The sequence below is a fragment of the Castanea sativa genome, chromosome 11, assembly GCF_040712315.1.
Source record: "Castanea sativa cultivar Marrone di Chiusa Pesio chromosome 11, ASM4071231v1".
NCBI classification, from domain to species: Eukaryota; Viridiplantae; Streptophyta; class Magnoliopsida; order Fagales; family Fagaceae; genus Castanea; species Castanea sativa.
This window is the reverse complement of record NC_134023.1, coordinates 35,601,459-35,623,490: the sequence shown is the minus strand read 5'-3', so window position 1 is coordinate 35,623,490 and position 22,032 is coordinate 35,601,459.

The window sequence follows — 22,032 nt, the reverse complement described above, 5'->3', positions numbered from 1 at the left end:
AACACAAAAATTTATCAACCTAAAGAATTGATGCAATAAAAATAAAAAAAATCAAACAAAAAATGAAAAACAAATTATGAGACAGAGAGAGAGAGAGAGAGAGAGAGAGGAGTAACCTTTTTTGTGTGAAAAAACTATGCATAGAATGAAAACGAAAATGTCAAATATATAGTAAGATGTTCAGAATAAGAAGAGCCAAAATAAAGGAAGATAAAAAGGTAGAGAAAGAATGATATTAAAGTAGAAAGTAGTGGGGAGATGAAGAGGTAAAAGGGAGGGAGAGTTTTCGAAAATTAATAATAAAAATAATGGTTAAAAGATATTTTAATTTTTAAATAATGGAGTTTTTAAGTCACCTTAAATGAGAAAATGTTTTAAAAAAATATATAAGAAAAATTGGAAACAAAAAATAATGACGTGGCTGCTAATGTGACTCAATATGAGCGTAGCAATATTAAATGCTATGCTTTAGCTTTTAGCATATATATATATATATATATATATATATATATATATATTGATGTGACTGTCCTTGATTAGTTTATTTGAAATCTTTAGTCTACATAAGTTTTTAGGATTAAGGCCTTGTTGACAATCGAACATTACATTGAAGATAATTATTTATTTATTTTAACGTGTACTTTAAAAAATATGTGAAAGTAACTCAACTACGGTGGCTTGATTATGATCCTAAGCCTAAACCCCTAAAACCTATAACCATAAGCCTTAAATCCTAAATCCTAAATCTTAAAGCTTATATCCTAAATAGGCATGATGGTAAAACCCTAAACGCTTTAACAAAGAGGCATGATGGTAAAACTAAGGGCCCATAATTGGTAACAAAATTTGAAAACTGTTTTGTGTGATTTTAATGCTCAAACAAGTGTACCTTACTTTTAAGTTGTGTGTTTGGTAAGAGAACCCTCTTAATGATATTTAGATAATAGTTCTCACTTTAAGTGATTTTAAGCATGCATTTAGAGAACCCCTCAGAGGATGTTTTCAAAACTCAAGTAACAGACTTAAGTGGCACGTTGTAAATATTATGGAAGAACGTGAGACCTACACACACTGAGTTGATTGAAACAAGTCACAAGTGGCTTTTTTTTCTATCTCTTCTACAATGATTTTTTCTCTCTCTCTTGCACAACATCTCTACAACTCTCGCTCTCCTATCTTCTGTCTTTTTTTAGACCACAACTTTCACATTTGTTTCAAAACCAAAACCCCAATACCACTACAAACGGGCTTTAAGTGCTTTGAAAGAAGCTAGATGAGTACTTTTTGCCACATAAGCTCTCATGAGCTCTTATTTTTAATTGGATAACAAGTTTTGCATTTTATGAACAAATTATTTCTATAGTTATAGTTTGATCATATCACAATTTAGTCCACAAAATTTCGATTGCTATATTTGAACTCCTAAGGTTTGGACTAACATAAAATCATTAGAGTCCCATTTAAATATCACATTTTAAATTTTATTGACAAATTATTTCCACCATTGTGGGTTAGTCATTTCGAAATTTAGTCTCATAAAATTTTCAACTACAACATTTTTCACCCTTAAATTTTGGAGTAAAATAAAATCCTAATACTCATTTAGATGAAGTTTCATTTTAATACAAACTTTAGGGGGAAAACATAACAATTTCATTTTTTTCCATGGGCTTTTACTTGTATTTTTATTGGTACACTATCTATATGTCATTTTGTATTGAGCTCAACTTGTTTAAAAATCAAGACTAAACATAGATTTGAGCTTGACTCATTTACTAAATGAGCAAACATAAAACAAAAATTTTCCGAGCCAAGCTAGAGTTATTCATAGTTTCATACAACTCATATCATCAATAGGGTTACTTTTTTGGTTAAAGGTGAACCACAATCTAAGGTAAATCGTTGCAAAATTAAGGAACATTATAGTTTTAAATTATTATCGAATCAGTTCAATTGACAACCTACATATCCACGCTGAGCACAGTTTAAAATTCTTCAGACCTAATGTAATCGAGTTGGCACGCGGTTTAGGCCCTGTTTGTTTCAATTGAAAAGAAATTTCCCATTTTAAGGTGTTTGGTCTGGCTGAAAATATTCGTTAACCAAAAATTATTTTCAGGTTGACCATGAAATAACTCCATTTCGAGGCGTAAATTAGTTTACATCTCTCTCACTCCATAAAACAATTTTCGAAGACTATCCCAGCCTCTCTCTCTCTCTCTCTCTCTCTGAGATCAACCCACCCAACACCACTACAACCACCACTCTAGTGATTGCAACCCACCCCTAGTGACCCTTTTCGAGTTTAAATTATGTGTTAAGATAATTTTATTAGATATATGTCAAACATTTGAAAATGTTTTTTAATGCATTTTCAGGAACAAAATCAGACACCTGGAAATAGTTTCTAACGCATTTTTAGAAACACAATCAAACACCTAAAAGATTTTTTTTTGCAGTCCTATTATTTTACAATTAGAAATCATTTTTAGTCAAAATAAACCCAAACTTAATACTAAATCCAAGCTCGACCAACCCATAATCACCCCTACGAACATTGATGGACAAAGGTGCCACAACTAGTCATTAAAATGGGACAACCAGGGCCTTGTTATGGGAGGTAATTTGCAGGCTAGCACAATTGTGGGAAAAAAATATAATAAATAAGAACATTTTGAAACAATATTGTAAACTAGCATCTCGAGTTTGAAAAACTCGAGTTCGATGACAAAATCGAGGCTTTCAAACTCGAGTTCTACTGCTAGCGTGGAACAATTTAGCCACTTGGAACTCGAGTTGGAGAAACTCGAGGTCCATAAAATCATATTTGAAGAAGGAGAAGGAGAAAAGGAAAAGAAGATCCGAATCAAAAGAAGAAGAAGAAGAAGAAGATGACCTAGAGAAGAAAACTAGATTTGAAGAAGAAGATCATCTGGAGATGGAGAACGCAGATGATATAGAACACCAAAGAAGAAGATCAAAATTGGATTTTAAAAGCTCGAATTTGTGTTAAAAACACAAGAGCTATTTAGACCAAAAAAAAAAGTTACGGCTAAATTGATTTTACTCTAGCTAGAAGAATGCAAACACAAGATAACACACTGATGTGTTATCGAAGAGGAAACTGAAGAACTCGATGAAAAACCTCTCTGTCGCCCTCCAAGCGGTAAATCTATCCACTAGAGAATAAAGTTGGAGTACACGAATAACAAAAGACCCTCCAAGCCTAGTCTACCCAATGTACTTGAGCCCTCTAAGCTCCTGCTACCAACGGACTTCACGAAGTCATGTCTTCTCTAACTTTCCAGATCCCACAATACGCCCGATTGCATCCGCCAAGCCTTACCGGCTTGCTTTGGCAAATCCCCAACACTTCCCGATCTCCAAAACACTCTCTACATTCTAAAAAGGTGTGGGTTGTGTTTGGGTAAAAATCTTCTCTCAAGGTATGGCAATGGGAGAGGGAAGGAGAAAAGGCTACAATGATTTCTCACTAAGTATGGGTAGCTCTCTCTCTAAAAGATGGGTGTGTGTGTTGTTGAAAACTTATCTAGGGTTTTTTCTCTCTGAATGACCTCCTTACACATTTGTGGGTAATGAGGGTATATATAGTATGGGTGAAGGATAAGAAAGTCACTTTTAAAATTCCTCTAGGCAGAGATTTTCGCAAGTATCTCGCGAGAAGGCCTTACCCGCAAGACACTTGCGAAATCCTCCAGGCTAACACGACTCTTCAGCTTCCAGCATGTGCTTCTCACGTGCCCTTTTCTCGAGATACTCTTCTCGCGATCTACTTGTGAGCCAATCTCGAAAATGCACTAATTCTTCATTTCAAGCTTGATTCTTCACCAACTTAATACTAAACCCAATATAATAAAATCCCACAAAATACAAGGAACAAATTAAAGCAACTACAACACATTTTGTCATGGAATAAAGCCAACACAAAACATATTTCTAAATCACAACTTTACAGATCTGAAGAAGAAAAAGATATGGATATAGAGAACGCAGATGATGTAGAATGCCGAAGAAGAAGAAAAAAGAGAAACCTAGTGAACAAAGCCTCGAGTTCCACGTGGATATTTTGTCCAAGTAAGCTTACCATCCCTTGCATCTCGAGTGTTAGAGACTCAAGTTCTACCTTAAACTCTAGTTTTAGAGTCTTGAGATGCTAGTTTGTTATATGGTTTTGCAAACTTAACAACTAATGAAAATGTTTAAATAATAATGTTAAAAAAATTCCTTGTTATGGGTGGACCACCCCACCACCAACGTATTATAGACTCACCATGGTTTTTCCTAGGCCCAACATGACTGGCAATTTGGCTATGACCAAGGCCCAAAAGTACAATAAATGTCAAATTTTTTATCAAAAAACAAATGGGTTTTGTCCCAATTCGAGTATGTGGGTCAATGTGTTGCGCAATTACCTATTGCTTACAGTTTTAGTTGCGGCTTGTTAGTGTAATCCATAATTGTCAAATTTTAATTACAGGAAATTAGGTAGGAATATTATAGACTCACCATGGTTTTTCCTAGGCCCAACATGACTGGCAACTTGGCTATGACCAAGGCCCAAAAGTACAATAAATGTCAAATTTTTTATCAAAAAACAAATGGGTTTTGTCCCAATTCGAGTATGTGGGTCAATGTGTTGCGCAATTACCTATTGCTTACAGTTTTGATTGTGGCTTGTTAGTGTAATCCATAATTGTCAAATTTTAATTACAGGGAATTAGGTAGGAATAGATTTATATTTTTATTGGTCTTACTCAGCATAATGGTTCGTACAAAATTATTTTATGTCAAAGCTATTATTCTGTGATAATGTAACTCTCAATCATTGAATTCATCGTTTTTAATTGAAGCAACCCCGCACTTAAACGAATTCCAAGGCCACACACCCGTGACTAAATAAGAGAGAGTGTTGATTTGTTTTATTCAGAGACATGACAGTCTCATCACTCATCACCACATCCAAAACATGGAATTTTTCCCGTGAAAACTGATTCCTATGAAAGAGAAGTATAAAGAACTTGCTGAACCTTTATTGGGGTTTTACATCTTTTCCATATCAAATTAAAAATTATGTGGTCAGTTCACAGATGCATACTTTTTTTTTTTTTCTTTTTTTTCTATTTTGCTTCTGAGTTCAATACCCGTGAACCACTTTTCAAGTCACGTACGTTTGTCTTTTTTCTCGTGTCATAATACTGTAGGAAAATGTGTGGTATCGTCGAATCGAGTCTGTCCACAAGGCAATGGTTTATATTTATTATATATATAGATGATGCGTTTATAATTGATAAAATTTGAGAATAATTATTTCAATATTTTTCCTAACAATTCCCCAAATGCAACTATTTAATGATACCAAATTGTTTCCTAAATCGGAACTTATTACTTATTTCTACGTTTCCATTAAGATTATAATAAGCTTTTTATTTATTATATTATAAAAACTTTTTTTTAAGAGAAGAGACATCGATGCTTGTATTAAGAAAAATTGGTCATATCAGTTTGAATTACAAAAAAAAAAAATACTTTGGAATATTTTTTAACACTTCTTTAATATAATTACTAATTAGAAAGTAGACAAAAAAAAAGTAGAGAGGGGTGTTAAAATATTGATTATTAAATCAAATTCATTATTTCCCATTAATTAAAAAGAAGTGATACGTAAACATGAGCATGTCGGCCATACCAACACATATGTAAAAGATAGTACAAACATGTATATGCTCCAAAAATGTTAGAATACCGAGATGCTGTTGGCTTGGCTTCCTTTTTTTTGCTATAATGTGCCAATTTCTGACGTTCAAAAAAGACAATGATACAGTCAAACAACTGAGACTGATTTAATTAATTTACTTTCCTTTTTGTTTTTGCTAAATCTTCTTTAATCAAAATCCCCACCATGTTTTTTGTTACATCCCTCGCTTGCATTAGGACTCATTGTGATAGTGACGTTATTATAAGGTGACGGCACATTAAGAAGCTGACGGGAATACCCAACCCGTCAGCCAATCTCATTAGGATGCCGCCTTTTCTGGCATTCAGGGCTATATCCCTTACGTAGCGACAATAAGCTGACGGATCACGTGGACGAGACAGGGCTGACGACCTTGGCTGTAAGGTCCTTGGCTGACGTCCTTGGCTGACGGATCACGTTGATGTACATAAGCTGACGACAGTGTAGGAGGTACACATGGGCTGACGACCTTGGCAGGCGAAAGCTGAAGGAGTAATCCAACTCTCATTTTTAGCCTATCTTGACTTCTGCTTATGTGAATATAAGGAAAGTTCTTGCGCTACACGTTCGACTTTAGTCAAGAAGATTCCTATAAGGAAAGGGCTCAATACAATAGGCAAAGATCCACGAATTGCTCTTTTAAAAGGAAAGTACTTCCTCGCCAAGGCGTTTATTTCGGCTCTACACCACTATATAAACCCCAAAAACCCTCATGACAAAAGGTACGCACTATTACCTCAACTCTGGCACTCTAGGGTTGTTTTAAAGACTCTAACTTGATCGTCGGAGGGTCTTTGGCCGGCACCACACCGGTGCTCTCTGTCGATCACCTACTTTCTCTTCGCAGGTGTTGCTTCAATCGGAGGAGTACTCGCAGCTCACTGGTGATTTCTTCGGCATCATCAGTTGGCGCCGTCTGTTGGAAAGAACAAGAGAGATATTCAGCCTTACTCTGTTCCTGAGACAAAGAGTTGTATGGTACTCACTCGATCGATGGCAACAATCAACAACCAAGGCGACAAACCGCATGCTACAGCGCTAGAAAGGCAAGTTCAGACGCTGGCTGCTGCCGTCGAGCGCTTTACTAAACAGAATCACGACTTAGAAGAACAACTACGGCAGGTGACTGCGTACCAAAGTGCACCAGGGGAGGACCAGGAAGTAGCAAGCCCGGAAGGGAGGAATGTCGTTAGGCCTGAAGGTAGCACCGCACCAACAAGGCTGGAGCGGCCGGAGACAAACCCGCCATCTGCCTCGGACTCCCTACCACCTCATATCGCGGCCGAGATGCAGGAGATGAGGGAACGCATGGATGTGATGATGAACGCCCTTAGAGGACGGGTGTCGAGCAACCTGGACGACCTAGTCCATAGAACGGATTCACCTTTCACAGCGTTGGTGAATTCATGCCCCGTTCCTCCAAAGTTTCGCATGCCCCATGTGGAAAACTACGACGGATCCAAAGACCCGTTGGACCACCTGGAGTCTTTTAGAACCCTAATGCATCTTCAGGGTGTACCGGACGAAATCATGTGCAGGGCTTTTCTCACCACCTTGAAGGGGCCTGCGAGGGATTGGTATACCAGGCTGACGCCTAATTCTATCAGCACCTTTAAGGAACTGGGCGCACAGTTCGTGTCACACTTTATTGGAAGTCATCGGCACAAGAGGTCTATTGCGTGTATACTGGGCATTAAGCAGCGAGAAGACGAGACGTTAAGGTCCTATATAGCCCGCTTTAACAAGGAATCCCTCTCAATAGACGATGCGGATGACAAGATACTTGTGGCAGCATTCACGAACGGGCTACAAGAGGGTAAGTTCTTATTCTCTCTATGCAAGAATGACCCAAAGACTATGTCCGACGTATACTACAGGGCGACGAAGTACATGAACGCGGAGGATGCCTTGCTGGCCAGAGACGACCATAAACCCAGAAAAAGGGAGAGACAGGAAGATACGAAACCCGATAATGGACGAAAGAGGGGGAGAACCAGAGAGGGACGAGATGATCGACGACCCAAGCCGCCTACAGGAAGGTACACGAACTTCACTCCCCTGAATACGCCCATAGACCAGGTGTTGATGCAGATTAAAGATGAGGAAACCTTGGCCTTTCCTGGAAAACTGAAGGGAGACCCCAACAGGAGACCAAGGGATAAATACTGCCGATTTCATCAAGACCACGGCCATGACACCGCCGATTGCTACGACCTGAAACAGCAAATAGAAGCTCTCATTAGGCGAGGGAGGTTACAGAGGTTCGTCAACAAAGAAAGGGCGGACCCGCCACAAAATCAAGCCCCTCGGCGAGATAATGATCGCCCCAGGCAACCTGTAGGAGACATAAGGATGATTGTAGGGGGCACCACGAGCGCCAGATCTTCCAAGAAAGCCTGAAAGACATGCATCAGAACGGTCCAGAACGTCCAGTCGGCAAGTCCTGCGCTTGGAAGGTCACGGATTGGAAATCCCCCCATTGAATTCTCGGAAGCGGACACTCAGCGCCTTCACCATCCCCACGACGACGCTTTGGTCGTCACCATACGGGCAGGGGATTACAACATACACCGAGTTCTCGTAGACAACGGTAGCTCAGCAGACATCCTTTACTATCCCGCTTTCCAACAGATGCAAATTGAAAGGGAGCGACTAATTCCGGTTAATGCCCCACTCATTGGCTTTGGAGGGGCGAGGGTACACCCACTTGGCACCGTCACTTTAGCGGTAACCGTTGGAGACTACCCACAGCAAGTCACCCGGAACATAACATTCCTGGTAGTCGATTGCTCGTCGGCTTACAATGCCATCATAGGGCGTCCAACCCTCAACTCATGGAAAGTCGTAACCTCGACATACCATTTAATGATAAAATTCCCTACTGATCATGGAATTGGAGAATTGAGAGGAAATCAGGTATCCGCACGAGAATGTTACGTGGCCATGATGGAGATGGACAGTCACATTCAAGCCATGAACATAGAAGAACGTCGGGTGGCGACAGAACCCGTCGAGAGGCTCGAAGACGTACATCTCGACGAAGCCCACCCGGAGCGAACGACAAAAGTCGGAACCCTGGCCGACCCGGCGGTACGTCAGAAACTCGCAACTTTTTTGAAAGAAAACAAAGATGTATTCGCATGGAGCCACGAAGACATGCCGGGAATCGACCCGTCGGTCATGGTGCACGGAGTTGAACGTGTCGCCATCTTTTCCGCCCGTCCGACAGAAGAAAAGAACCTTTGCCCAAGAAAGAGACCAAGCAATAGCAGAAGAAGTCCGCAAACTGCAAGAAGCGGGATTTATCAGGGAAGTGTATTACCCCGATTGGTTGGCGAACGTCGTAATGGTCAAAAAGAACAACGGGAAATGGAGGATGTGCGTCGACTTCACGGACTTAAACAAAGCATGCCCCAAAGATAGTTACCCCCTCCCGCGGGTCGACGTCCTGGTGGATTCTACAGCCAAACATCAGTTGCTAAGCTTCATGGATGCATTCTCCGGGTATAACCAGATCCGAATGGATGAGGCTAATCAAGAGAAGACTTCGTTTGTAACAAGCCAAGGCCTTTTTTGCTACAAAGTCATGCCCTTTGGCCTGAAAAACGCTGGCGCAACCTATCAGAGGCTCATGAACAAGATGTTTGCACGGCAGATTGGAAGGAACGTCCAGGTGTATGTCGACGACATGCTGGTCAAAAGCCAAGAGGAAGAAGCTCATCTGGAGGATCTTAAGGAAACATTTGATACTCTTCGCTCCTACAACATGAAACTCAACCCAAGCAAGTGTGCCTTTGGAGTGACGGCAGGAAAATTCTTGGGGTACATGGTATCCCAAAGAGGGATTGAGGCCAACCCAGACAAGATTCAGGCCATTATGGGGATGGCCCCTCCTAAAAATATTAAGGAAGTACAAAGCCTCAACGGTAGGGTCGCCGCGCTTAGCAGATTTGTGTCGAAGGCTGCAGATAAATGTCTACCTTTTTTCCGAACATTGAAAAAATCCTTTGAATGGACTGCCGAGTGTCAACAAGCGTTCGAAGATTTAAAGGCCTACCTCTCTTCCCCGCCATTGCTAAGCCCCTCGCAACCAGAGAAGAACCGTTCCTCTATCCGGCCGTTTCCCCGCAGCCGCCGCCGCGGCCTTAATTAGAGAAGACGATAAGGTCCAATGACCCGTGTACTATGCGAGCAAGGCATTGCACGGTGCGAGAAGAGATATCCCCCCATGGAGAAACTTGCCTTCGCTTTGGTTACAGTGGCCCGTAAGCTCAAACCATATTTTCAAGCCCATACAATAGTCGTCCTAACTGACAAACCTTTGCGGCGAGCAATGGGCAGCCCTGCGGCTGCCGGACGGATGGCGTTGTGGTCCGTAGAACTAAGTGAATTTGATATACAATATCGCCCCCGCGTCGCCATCAAGGGACAAGCGGTGGCCGACTTCATTGCTGAGTTCACCAGCGCGCAAGGCGAAGAGGAAAAGATTCCCTAATGGGGCATTTTCACTGACGGGTCATCCAACAAGAAGGCTGGCGGGGTAGGGGTCGTGCTTAACTCTCCGGAAGGCGACGAGCTCAAATGTATGATTCGCCTCGATTTTCCTACAACCAACAATGAAGCTGAGTATGAAGCCCTGATAGCAGGTCTAGACCTTGCTCAAATTGTAGGGGCCATGAACGTGGTTGTTCATTGCGACTCCCAAGTCGTCACAAGCCAGGTAAACGGCGAGTACGAGTGCAAGGGTGAAAGAATGAAGAGGTACTGGGAACAAGCAAAAAAGAGGATGGACGGGCTGCAAGCCAAGATAGTCCAAATTCCAAGAGGAGAAAACGAACATGCCGACTGACTTTCCAAAGCCGCATCTGCGAAAACTATGACCCCCATCGACAAGGTACTTTCTTTCATTCAACCCTCACCATTAATTGACGTTGTCTGCATACAGGAAATTGGTTCCGAAATCAGTTGGACCACGCCCTTGATCTCCTACCTAAAAGATGGCACGTTGCCTGATGAAAAGGAGGCTGCCAGGAAGCTGAAGGTCCGGTCTGCACGGTTTGTCTTGATAAAGGACGTTCTCTACAAAAGGGGCTTTTCTCGACCATACCTAAGGTGCGTAGGCCCCGAAGAAGCAGACTATGTTATGAGAGAAGTACACGAGGGGATATGCGGCAACCATTCCGGGTCACGGTCATTGGTACAAAAGTTGATTCGGGCCGGATACTATTGGCCAACAATGCAAAATGACGCCCAGGTTTATGTAAGAGCTTGCGACAAGTGTCAAAGGTTCAGTAACATCATTCGACAACCGGCGGAAGAATTGACCCCCATAACTGCCCCGTGGCCATTCGCCCAATGGGGGTTGGACATCATGGGGCCATTCCCGATGGCAGCAAGGCAGCTGAAGTTCCTCGTCGTCGGCATCGATTACTTCACCAAATGGGTTGAAGCTGAAGCCCTAGCCACAATTACTGAAAAGAACATAAGGGGTTTTGTATGGAGAAACATTGTTTGCAGGTATGGAATTCCAAGAGTCTTAATCTCAGACAACGGTAAACAATTTGACAACGACTCTTTTCAAGCCTTCTGTTCAGAGTTAGGAATCAAGAACCATTATTCCTCCCCAGCCCATCCTCAGGCAAACGGATAAGTAGAAGTCACCAACCGATCCTTGCTTCGAATCATCAAGACTCGGCTCGAGGGGGCAAAGGGCGTATGGCCTGAGATGCTACCCAGCATGTTGTGGGCATACAGAATAACAGTGCGAACCCCTACAGGAGAAACCCTTTTCCAGCTGACATACGAAAATGAAGTGGTCATTCCAGCCGAGATAGGACTCACAAGTTATAGGGTGGCCAATCACGACGAGGGAAGAAATGATCAAGAGCTTCGTTTACAACTGGATCTAATTGACGAAGTAAGGGCGGTGGCTAAGCAGAGACTCGCGCGATACCAGGACCTCGTAAGCAAGCACTACAACTCCCGAGTCAAGCACCGAGACTTCAAAGTCGGAGACCTTGTTTTAAGGAAAGTAATGGGCACAGCCAGAGATCCCACACAAGGAAAGCTCGGCCCGAACTGGGAAGGACCCTACAAGATCATATCATGGCGAAGAAAGGGCACCTATCACCTAGAGACTCTCGACGGGCAGAAGCTGCGACACCCATGGAACGCGGAGCACCTCAGAAAGTACTACCAGGAGAAGATAGCAAGCAGAACGTTACTCCTCATTGCCAGTTTAGGATCCTTAATTATTTGTCTTAGCTTATTCTTGTCTACAGTTTATTTTAAGTCCAAAGGGCTGAAAACTTATCTTTCCTATTTTTGAACAAAATTTTGCTTATGTATTCATCATAATAAGAGGAGGTTCATTCAGAAACGACTAATGAATTTTTTATGTCTTGAAGAAAACAACAGGTCCTCTACTTCCAAGTCTACAAAGTGGACGACCTGCTTATAAGTCCACAAAGTGGACGGCCTACGCCCAAGTCCACAAAGTGGACGGCCTACGCCCAAGTCCACAAAGTGGACGACCTGCTTATAAGTCCACAAAGTGGACGGCCTACATCCAAGTCCACAAAGTGGACGGCCTACATCCAAGTCCACAAAGTGGACGGCCTACATCCAAGTCCACCAAGTGGACGGCCTACATCCAAGTCCACAAAGTGGACGGCGTCATAAATAAGTCCACAAAGTGGACAATCTTACACCTAAAATCCACAAAGTGGACGATCCCAATCTAAGGACAACAAGGTGGACGACCTCGTTACTAGAAGGCCTTACCACCAAACGCATAAGATGCACAAGGGCAATAAAATGCTGATATGTTCCCTCTTGAGCTCGTCACCTTGCCATGATGCAACAAGGTGACGGTGTTATGTTCATAGTGACGGTGTTCTGTTCGAAGTGACGGCCTAATAACGGTGTTATGTTCAAAGTTAGCTGACGGCATTGTTCGTAGAAATAATGGGCATATTGCCAAATGGATACGCCAAGCTAGATTAGCTGAAAGAAAAAGGTGACGCCATTAAGAAACTAAGGCATACAATTAAGTTGTCCAACGACGTCGCCCATGAAACTGACGGAATGATAAAAAACGACCCTGAGTTTTTATGGAAAAGAAGCTGACGCCGTCATCAGTTCAAAAAATTGAATTGAAAGAAAATAATCCCGTCACCCCTAAGCTGACGAAGCACATAAATAACAATTCTGAATTGCAATAAAAAAACACACATACTTGAAGCATAAAATGACATTAAGATTAAAGTAAGCAATGTCTTTACAAAGGCCCAGAAAAATGGGCGTCAAGTACTATTCCGTCTACACTTCTCAAAAAAAAAAAAAAAAAAAAAAAAGAAAACTTTAAGTTCATAGGGGAGCGTCAGTGTCCTCCATCGTCTTCGACAGTAAAAGGCTGGGCACAGGAGAGGGAAGGGCTGACGGCATTTGGGTCGCCGTTGCGAGGATTTGGAGTCAGAGTGACGGAGTTATCCGCAGCTGGCTGGGCTAGGACGACGCTGTTGTCTCTCTGGTTATTGTCGTCAGCTTCTTCATGAACGGCGTCCCCTGCAGGGGTTGACGAGATGGACTCGTCCATTGAAATCCTTGACAAATCCAAGTCAGGATAGGCAGATTTCACTTGCTTCAAGCAGTCCTCGAACCCGTCCCCGTAGTAGGCAGCGCAAGCGTCTATAAAGGCTGACGACTCCTTAAACTCCGCCACAGCGTCATTCCTAGCCGTCTCCACTTGGACTAGGATGGACCTCAACTCCTTCTCCACCGACACCTTGGCTTCTGTCTCCAGCTCCCGTCGACGGGTTTCCTCCGTCAGCTTTTCCTTGTAGTCCCTCAACTCCGTGCCCAAGATTTTGTTCGCCTCCTTGAACTGCGCCTGACCGTCAGCTAGGTACTTGACGCGCTCGTTCAGACGGGTGATCACCCCTTCCTTGGCAGAGCACCTGCTTGACAGTGCCTTCATGCGAACCATAGCCTGAAAGAAAAAGGGGGCAGGACAACGTCAGGGCATAAAAAGTTGGACGGGCATCAAAATAGAAAGCGAGACTCACCCTGGTAAGGTCAAAAAGGCCTGACGCCTTTATCTCGTCAATGGTCTGCTCGGCACAAAGGTCCATTTCCTCATCCTTCAAAATGGACTCCGTCACCTCTACAGCGTAATCTTTGTGGGTCCGAAGGCGACGAGCAGACCCCTGGGAGATAGGGCCTGACGAGGTCATGGGCCCCTTACCTGCCCCATGAACGGGCCTGGGAGGCGACGGCCTTCGTGAAGACTTGTCCCCAGGGGTTGGGGCTGCTTTCTTCCCTTGACGGTCTTCCATACCGTCAGGTTTCCTCTTGGCCCCGACCTTCCTGACGGGCCTGTGGGTTGACGGTGGGGTTGACTCGTCCCCAACCTTCTCCTGCTGTCTCTTCTTGGCTGCAGTAGCAGCTCGAATCCGTTGTTTAGCTGACTCCATTTCTGCGAAGAATAAGGGTTAGAAAGAGACAACGTCAGGATAAAGGCAAGAAGTCAAAAAGCACTTACGACGACGTGAATAAGCGTTCAATTTGCAAGCTTCCTCCGTCGGTTCAGGACCTCCACAATATAAGTGAAGAGTATCTAACGTGATTAGATCCCGACACTTCCTCTCGTCCAATGGAATGGCCGTCACTCGACGAATGAAATCCTCCTGCTCCTCGGTAATACGTGGACGATTATTAGCTGCAATGAAAAGTGACGGGTTAGGATAGCAAAAGAGTAGACGAGGCGAGAAGAGTCGACGGGGTTAACCTGAATCTCTAACGTAAGCCCATGTGTTATCAAAACCACTGGGCATTGACTCCCACTCCTCTTGACGACATACCCAATTTGTCCCTTCTACAAAAAAGTATCTGCCCTTCCACTTCCTATTTGAGTCGGGCATATCTGACACTAACTTCAACTCCTTATCCCTCACTGCAAAATGATATACTCCTTTTGACGAGGAAATGTGCTGAGGACAGTAACACCAAAAGAACTCGTCCAAGGTCAGCTGACGGTTCCCACCACTTAGACTACCCCACAAGATCTCGGCACCAATGAAGGTTCGCCAAGCATTGGGGGCAATCTAGCTGACGGAAATCCCGAGGAAGTTAGCCAGTTGACGGTGTAATGCTGTCAGCGGCAACCTTAGTCCTGCCGCGAACATGGCATTATACATGCCGACGTCCGCGGTTCGTCCTGAGTAGCACCTCTCACCCTCCTCAGGCAGACGGATGGGAATGTCGTCTGGTATTTGGTAACGGGACCGCAAACTTTTGAAAACGTTCTCTGACATCGTCGGGAGAAAATTGTTGACGGACCACTCGGGGGGTAGGATGAAGGGACGGTCATCACCAGAGGATCCCGAGGTGCTCACTGAGGCTTCCTCGTCACCGTCACTTTCACCCCCGTCACTTCTACTTTCCCTTCCACGAACCCCTTGGTCTTCGTCAGCTACCCCTTCTTCATCACCGTACACCTCACTTCCTCTAGAACTCTCTACTTCACCGTCAGAAGGAGTTGACGATTCTCTTTCTGATGACCAGGATAGGCCCTCCGCGGGCTCACGACCTGATGGGAAAACTTCGTCGTAACCCGCTCCGTCGCGGATTGACGATTGATCACTCAGCGTCTCCCTAGACATCTGACTACCTACAAACGACGGGTTTTTCTAAGATCCTAGGCAGACGACTTCGCTAAAGGGCGTCACTGGAAAAAGTAAAAAAGTAAAGGAAAACTTACGTGGACGGTCTCGAGAAGGTGACGGTTGCACGATCGACGATGTGATAAAATTGGCAGTGACGGATTCTTTCTCTCAAGATGAACAAGGCGAAAAAAGTGGGAAAAAGGTAAACAGTGAGGTATATATAGGAGAGAGGAGGCGCGAAAGACGAAGCGACACATTCGTCCAGACGCGGAGCCAATCAGTCTATGACATGTGTCCCACCATTTAATGAACATGGCACAAATCACCATGCAAACACCATTTCCCCGGTAACACCAACTCCATGACCCGTCGCCCATAGCTGACGGGATAATGGAGTGGGGGGCAGCTGATAGTGACGTTATTATAAGGTGACGGCACATTAAGAAGCTGACGGGAATACCCAACCCGTCAGCCAATCTCATTAGGATGCCGCCTTTTCTGGCATTCAGGGCTATATCCCTTACGTAGCGACAATAAGCTGACGGATCACGTGGACGAGACAGGGCTGACGACCTTGGGCCGTAAGGTCCTTGGGCCGACGTCCTTGGCTGACGGATCACGTTGATGTACATAAGCTGACGACAGTGTAGGAGGTACACATGGGCTGACGACCTTGGCAGGCGAAAGCTGAAGGAGTAATCCAACTCTCATTTTTAGCCTATCTTGACTTCTGCTTATGTGAATATAAGGAAAGTTCTTGCGCTACACGTTCGACTTTAGTCAAGAAGATTCCTATAAGGAAAGGGCTCAATACAATAGGCAAAGATCCACGAATTGCTCTTTTAAAAGGAAAGTACTTCCTCGCCAAGGCGTTTATTTCGGCTCTACACCACTATATAAACCCCAAAAACCCTCATGACAAAAGGTACGCACTATTACCTCAACTCTGGCACTCTAGGGTTGTTTTAAAGACTCTAACTTGATCGTCGGAGGGTCTTTGGCCGGCACCACACCGGTGCTCTCTGTCGATCACCTACTTTCTCTTCGCAAGTGTTGCTTCAATCGGAGGAGTACTCGCAGCTCACTGGTGATTTCTTCGGCATCATCACATTGTTTTGCACAAGTTGCATTCCTTGGCTGATTTTCTAGATTTTTTAAAGTACTTTATCAATAAACTTCCTTAAATCTTAATTATTTTTTTATAATTTAAAAGTCTAGATTTTGTCATGTCAGCATTCTACTAATAATACTTCTAAAATAATATAATAATATGTTGCAAACAAAAAAATTAAGATTATTGCTAGTGAAATGTTAACATAGCAAAATCTAGACCATTAAATCATTAAAGAATTGTTAACATTTAAGAAAATCTATTTAGTAGAATACCTTAAGAAATCTATAGGATCTGAATTTGGGACTCCTTGCTCACAACTTTCATGCAACGTTAAAAGATTTTTTTTTTCCTTTCTTATTTATTCTTTTAAAAATAAAAATAGCTAGCATATAATGATCATATTGTATTATATTTAAGAAAAATACTATCCATACATGATACCTACAAAAATTTTATGCTAAATAATGTAGAGATTCTATAGTTCTTTTACGAAGTTATGTACATTGTTTTTAAACTTGGACCGGACCGGTTGGTGCAACCAAGTTAACTGGGAACCGGTCTAAGGACTAGTTCTATAAGAACCCGATTCATCCATGTCATTATTTTGCTAAAAATTGATGAAAATATGCATGTAAACCATTGGGCCACTCACATTTTGTTGGTTAGGATAAATATAAACCAATTTAAGTATCAAATATATTAAAAAAATAAATGACACATCATGGTTTGACCTCGGTTGAATCTCGATCCAACCTTAAAAACCTTGAAACTCTTCTTTTTCCAATTCATTAAACGTTCTGGGTTTCAAAACATGATTATGTAAAATACATGATCCTGTCCTTTATTAATTAATATAATAAGACATACTTGCTTGAATAGTTTATTTTTGTGGATTTTAGAAATTAGAATCCTATCTTATGCATTTATCTTTATAAAGCTTTGTATATGAGTAGGGGGCCAATGTAGTTTTGAAGTTTAAGGTGATAAATTTAAATGGGTCTTTTTATATTTAAATATCACTTAAATTATATTTGTTTTATATTATACTAATTTTTATTTAAAATTAATTATTCTTACTTTTTAATATGATTAATTCATACAATGGTGGTTGGATTGGAATTCTATTGATCCATAATTTTTTGGGGGGAAATGTTAAAACCACTATAAATTTTACTTTGAAAAACTTACAAACTAGTATCGCAATGAAAGTGATTAATTACATTTTAACAAGAAAATAAATTAGATTTAACTTATTTCTTGTGATTGATAAATGATGACCCATCTATTTGTAAGACCTATGTAAAAAAAATTTAGTGATGTTAAGTATGCTATAAATTTACTACATGGAGATTAAAAATTTATGTATTAATTTATTCAAATATTCATTTATTAGGTGGTTGAAACCATCCAATTATATTCATAGTTCATATTAGTTTATAAGCTTTATCAATATATAGCACCTTTAAATTTATTCATTAAGTTATAGGGTCCCTAAAATCACTCAATATATATATATATATATTGACATTATCAATTTATTTTATTTTTTTATAAAAAAACCACTTATTGGCCCCAACATTTGGGAGCCTTTCTCAAGTAGGTGAGTAGTTGACCCACTAGACCGCTGTATATGAGGCTAAGAGCCGTGTTAGATTCATTGCATGAGATAGAGGTCTAAACTCTTACAACTTACAAGTCTTGCAAATAATGAGTTAGGGGGGAAAAAAAAAAGATAACTAATAAATAAAGTGGTAACAAGTGGAAAGAAAACTAAAGAAAATGGAGTTTGGTAATAAATAAAATACGCTCCTCGCTATAAAAGACTGTTAAAATATTAATTAAATTATTAAATTCAATAAAGTGGTAACAAGTTGTGGGGAGTAAAAAGATCCTGATGGGAATGTGGGCCTTTGGGCCATGCTAAGGAAGGCCGACCTGCTCTTGGGTTTAGAACTTGTTAGTACTACGGTCGGTCCATACGCCGAGGATCCGAGGATCCAGCCGAGGATGAATTTCCCTTCGGACGGACACCGGAGAACCCGGGACTTCATGGTAAAGGTTAGGGAATGACACGGTCAAGACCAATAGTTAAAGGGGGTGAACCCTTGAATGTCCTAGAAGCACCGATGTTAGAGAAATATCAAAGATAAAGGCTGCCACCTCCACATTAAAGACTCTGCACCTACCACCCTGGCCGCATTAATGGGGAAGTGACACCTGAACAGTGGAAGGGAAACTTCTGGTTACTATTCAAAGGCACTAAGAAAAGAAATATCTAGGCTAAGGGGGAGTTGGGGCAACACGTGTACAAAGTATCAAAAAGATGAGTATTTAAGAAGAAACCTAGAACAGGAATGGAGGCCTCTCTTTTTTGGGAAGAAAAAAGAAAAAGAAAAAAGAGAAAGAGATAATATAAGAACAGCTCTCGGTTTACGTCCGAGCAGGTTGATTTTCAATATTCCTTGTTGTTTTCAAGTGTTTGCAATCTTTGGCTTGTCATTTAATCCTCAAACACTTCTAACCTGGGTTTCAAGCCCACACTCTACAAATTCATATTGTTTAAAGCTCATTGGGCCTGAGCCTGTAACTGTTCTTAGGGCCAGGTGCAATTGTGCACTTACACAAGTGTAAAGCAAACAGAAGAAAATGAAGTGTTTTTAATAAATAAAATACACTCCTAGCTATAAAAGATTGTTAAAATATTAATTAAATTATCAAATTTATATTTTTTTTAATAACTTAAGTTTTTTGAAACAATTAATAATTTATCAAAAAATAGTTGCAATTTAGGTAGTTGGTAATGATTTATATATATAAATAATATCAACCTAATACACGACATAGAAGTTGACACACCTCAGCATAACAACCTCATAATTTAAACACAAGCTAGCATGTACTATGGTATCTCTATTTTGGGTAGTAATGGAGTGTTTTTACTCATTGAATTACTATGAGAAAGGCTAAGATTACCACAAAATCTCATAACATTTTTACAATACTTTTTTTTTTTTGATTTGTAATAGGTCTTCATATAATTTTTAAAAATATTTTAATTTGACTTATGGTAGATTGACTATTCAACTTGTTCTAAAAATGTTACGAGATTTTATTGTGTTTATACAAAAATTCTTTGTTAATAGTTAGGAGTATTACTATCACGTACCCTTGACATGATGGTCACTCCACAAGTATAAGTTCTTATTAGGTGTGGAGGACAAGAGCCGAAATTCAAGTTTCAAGAGGGAATATTACGCACATATACACTTTTTTTTAAAGCACACACACATACACTTAAATTAAATTACAGTAGAATTTCTATCTTATATATAATAAAAAAAATAGTTAAGAGTATTTATTATCTTTAACTCAATTAGTAAAGTCTCTGATAATTGTATAAGAGATTTAGGGTTCAATCTCCGCCTAAACTAAAAACTAATTGGTGTCTTTATCAAGAGATTTAGAGCATCAGTACTAGAATGGGCATATGGAAAATGTAAGCCCATTTTGCCCACTCCAGCGGAAGTTGTAAATTCTCAGGATTACAATTTACAATTGTGCTACAGTGTGATTCTAAATGTAGAATTACATTGTAGCTCAATTTAAAAAAATATATATATATATATATATATTAATATTTTATCAGTTCTCTCCATGGTCTCTCATCTCTCTCTCCATTGCTAAACTCTCTCACACCAAGCCTCTCTCTTCTCTCTCATCCCCTCTATCTCTCTCACCATCGCCGCCGATTCACCCACCCATCTCCAAATCCCTTTAATCTCAAGCTTTTCTCTCTCAATCGGTCTCTCATTTCTGGCTATTTTTTGTGGTTTCTAGCGGTGGAGATCGGCAAGTTGTGTGGGTTTTTGGTGGTGGTGGGTTTGTGACTGATGTGGGCGTGGGTAAGGTGGTGCAGCAGCGGCGTGGGTCGATTATGCGTTTCTTGTTTTGATTTTGGATTTTGATTTTTTATTTTGATTTGGATCAGAGATCGGTGAGTAATTTAGGTTTTTACCGGTGGAGATCGGCGAGTTGTGTGGGTTTTTAGTGGTGGTGGGTTTGTGACTGATGTGAGTGTAGGTCAGTGGTGCAGCGGTGGCGTGGGTCGGTGGTGGGTTTTTGGTTTTGATTTTGATTTTTGATTTTTGATTTTGATTCAGAACGATGGTTTCTAGTTTGTGAATGATTTTTGGTTTCTAAATTTTGCTCAGCAGAGGTGGGTGGTATGACTGAGAAGGTAGACAGTGGTGGTGGTGTGACTGAAAAGGTTGATAAAGGAAGAGAAATAGAGATCAAAGAGAATTCAAAAATACTTTTATACTATTATTTTTATATTATTTTAATGTATAGTATTGTAAAATAAAAGTTAAGATGTTGGTGTAATGTAAAATAGTATTATATAATTAATAAAGTGACTTTTTAAATAGTAAAATATGATAGAATTGAGATAAACTAATGCTGATACTCTTATACCTCAACTGACACCTTTTCATTTTTTTTAATGAAGATGCGGACAGATCAAATTCCCTCCTCATGGTAACTATTGAAGTATGAAATAAATAAATAATTTTGTGTTTATTATCTTTTTAAGTGTAGCCTCGCACACATGTGGGCTAGCGTGTTATCGATATGTGGCGGTTGTCAGTTGTCAGTTGTCATGTACCTGATCTGTTCAATTCCACTTGGGATGCCAATGTGATAATAATTGTGGTATCTTTTGGCTGAGAATAATTGTGATAATAATTGTGCTATTAAATTCAACATAATAACGACATTCGACTTAAAAGGCACTGTAATGCTGCTCTCTTTTTTGAGAATCACACTGTAAATGCGACCCAATTTCTCTACATGAAGGCTATAAATTTAATACTGTGTTTTGGTTTTGGGTGAAAATGAGTGTAGTAATATTTGCGTTAATATTTTAAAAATTAAATTGTTAAATTATAGGTTCCATATATTCTTAATATATATGTTAATTTTGGATTCAGATATTCTAGAGTTCCTAAGGTACTCTACCAAGTAGAGTTCATTAAATCCTAACCACTCTTTAATGATTTAATTGCCTGTATTCTATTGTCAACATTTCATTAACAATCATCTTAATTGTTTTGTTTACAACATTATTTTATTATTTTAAAAATATTATTAATGAAATGCTGACATGGCAGAATCTAAACCATTAAATCATTAAAGAGTGGTTATGATTTAATGAACTCTACTTGGTAGAGTACCTAAGAATTCTAGAGGATCTGAATCCGTTAATTTTTATGTCAATTAGATGTAATTTATCATTTAACCCATAAACTCATCTTTTATGCATTATTTAAACTATAAAAACTCGAATATAAACAATTAATTAATAATATGACTATTGATTTTTAATTATTTTTAAATTTTATAAACATGAAGAATATACAAAGATAATATAATTTAATGGTGAATTTATCAAAATTTATATCTAATTAATAAATATTAGATCATGTAACTTGAACCTAGCC